Genomic DNA, 2,949 nt, shown 5'->3' on the forward strand with positions numbered 1-2,949 from the left:
CTCTCCTGTTCTCTCCCTATTCTCTCATGTTCTCTCCTATTCTCTCCTGTCCTCTCCTGTCTATTCTCTCCTGTCCTCTCCCTATTCTCTCATGTTCTCTCCTGTCCTCTCCCTATTCTCTCATGTTCTCTCCCTATTCTCTCCTGTCCTCTCCTGTTCTCTCATGTTCTCCTGTCCTCTCCCTATTCTCTCATGTTCTCTCCTGTCCTCTCCTGTTCTCTCCTGTCCTCTCCCTATTCTCTCATGTTCTCTCCTATTCTCTCCTGTCCTCTCCTGTTCTCTCCTGTCCTCTCCCTATTCTCTCATGTTCTCTCCTGTCCTCTCCTGTTCTCTCCTGTTCTCTCCCTATTCTCTCATGTTCTCTCCTATTCTCTCCTGTCCTCTCCTGTTCTCTCCTGTCCTCTCCCTATTCTCTCATGTTCTCTCCTGTCCTCTCCCTATTCTCTCATGTTCTCTCCTATTCTCTCCTGTCCTCTCCTGTTCTCTCCTGTCCTCTCCCTATTCTCTCATGTTCTCTTCCTGTCCTCTCATGTTCTCTCCCTTTTCTCTCCTCTCCCTATTCTCTCATGTTCTCTCCCTATTCTCTCCTGTCCTCTCCCTGTTCTCTCCTGTCCTCTCCCTATTCTCTCATGTTCTCTCCTGTCCTCTCCTGTTCTCTCCTGTTCTCTCCCTATTCTCTCATGTTCTCTCCTATTCTCTCCTGTCCTCTCCTGTTCTCTCCTGTCCTCTCCCTATTCTCTCATGTTCTCTCCTGTCCTCTCCCTATTCTCTCATGTTCTCTCCTATTCTCTCCTGTCCTCTCCCTATTCTCCTGTTCTCTCCTGTCCTCTCCCTATTCTCTCATGTTCTCTCCTGTCCTCTCCTGTTCTCTCCTGTCCTCTCCCTATTCTCTCATGTTCTCTCCTGTCCTCTCCCTATTCTCTCCTGTTCTGTCCTATTCTCTCCTGTTCTCTCATGTTCTCTCCTATTCTCTCCTGTTCTCTCCTGTTCTCTCCCTATTCTCTCCCTATTCTCTACTGTTCTCTCCTGATCTCTCCCTATTCTCTCCTGATCTCTCCCTATTCTCCCCTGATCTCTCCCTATTCTCTCCTGTTCTTTCCGTCAATTGCTGACCCCTATAACATAGTTTTCTTAAAACAGAGACACGTGCGCATTCTAAAATCTCCCACTCCGGGAGAGAGGGAACATTCAGATTTAAGTCAAACTGTAACTCGGCCACTCAGAAACATTCACTCTTCTTGGTAAGCAACTCTGGTGTATATTTGTCCTTGTGTTTTAGGCTATTGTCCTGCTGGAAGGTGAATTGTTCTCCCAGTGCCTGGTGGAGAACAGACTGAACCACCTTTTCCTCTAGGATTTCCCCAGTGGTTGGCTCTATTCCGTTTCTTTATTATACTGAAAAACTCCCCAGTCCTTAATGATTACAAGTATACACATAACATGCTGCAGCCACCACTATGCTTGAGAATATGGAGAGTGGTACTCATTTGCCCCAAACATAACATATTCAGGACAAAAACTGAATTGCTTTTCAATATTACTTTAGTACCTTTGTTGCAAACAGGATGCAATTGAGCTAGGAAGGACGCTTGTATCTTTTTGTAGTGACTGCGTGTATTGATACACCATCCAAAGTGTAATTAATAACTTCACTACGATCAAAGGGCTATTCAGTGCCCATTTTTCAGTGCCTATCTACCAATAGGTGCCTTCTTTGCGAGACATTGAAACCTCCCAGGTCTTTGTAGTTAAATCTGTGCTTGAAATTCACTGCTCGACTGAGGGACCTTACATATCATTTGTATGTGGGGTACAGAGCTGAGGTATCATTCAAAATCATGTTAAACACTATTATTGCAACTATCCATGCAACTTACTATTTGACTAAGTGCTTGAATACTTATTGACTCAAGACATTGCAGCGTCTTCTTTTTTTAATCATGTGTAAACATTTCGAAAATAAATAAATATTGCACATAATTCCACTTTGACATTAAAATCTCAATTGAAACCATTTTAAATTCAGGCTGTAACACAACAAAATATGGAAAAAGTCAAGGGATTTGAATCATTTCTGAAGGCGGTGTATATTTGTCGTTATGCACCATCCCCACCAGGCTGTAACCTTGGACAAGGACTCTCCCCTGACACACACACACACACACACCTTTAGGTGCCCGTGCACAGATGAGGGAACAACTCTCAGCGGGACCGGAGACGACAGGATGGAACAACACGCGTTGGCGGGTGGGTGGGTCCGTGAGATTGATGCTCGTGTGAAAAAGGTCCAGCGAATATGGTGCAACTCAGGTTTATTCATGCATCTGCCTCCCCACCATGGTCGCTTTCCGCTGGGGCGCTGTAAATCCAGCTCCCGCCAAAACAAACTTCACATGGGCTCTTTCATCAAGTTGTCCTTTTATTTTTTTCCAATTAACCTGATTCTATAAGATAAGTTATAGGCATTGATATTAACTGTAACAAGACATGGAGGTTATAGCTTTTTCATTGTTCTGGGTAGACCTAACTGTCCAGTGATCTTGTTTTTATTCTTCAATCATTATTCAGGACAGTTCCTGTGATGTCCGTCGCGGCGGGAGCACGTGTATAGCGTTTCTCTCCTTGCAGGCGGACATGGCATGGCCTCACAGAGCGAAGCCGACATTATTCAGTCAAACTGTTGGCCAACTTTGCCGACGCAAAATTGCGAGGAGCCAAGTCCAGAATAAAGTGTCTGTTGTTCATTCTGATTTGTAAATAGGCTACCTCCACGCGTCAACAGTGAAATAACTTCCAGGCGTGTATCTTAACCATCAGACATTTACATGAGAAAGTTGACAATGGCTGAACAGTCGGGGAACCCTTAACAAGAGACCCATTTACAGTGAACAGGGTGAGAGAGAGAGAGAGAGAGAGAGAGAGAGAGAGAGAGAGAGAGAGAGAGAGAGA

Source organism: Oncorhynchus gorbuscha, linkage group LG21 (genome assembly GCF_021184085.1).
Source record: "Oncorhynchus gorbuscha isolate QuinsamMale2020 ecotype Even-year linkage group LG21, OgorEven_v1.0, whole genome shotgun sequence".
NCBI lineage: Eukaryota > Metazoa > Chordata > Actinopteri > Salmoniformes > Salmonidae > Oncorhynchus > Oncorhynchus gorbuscha.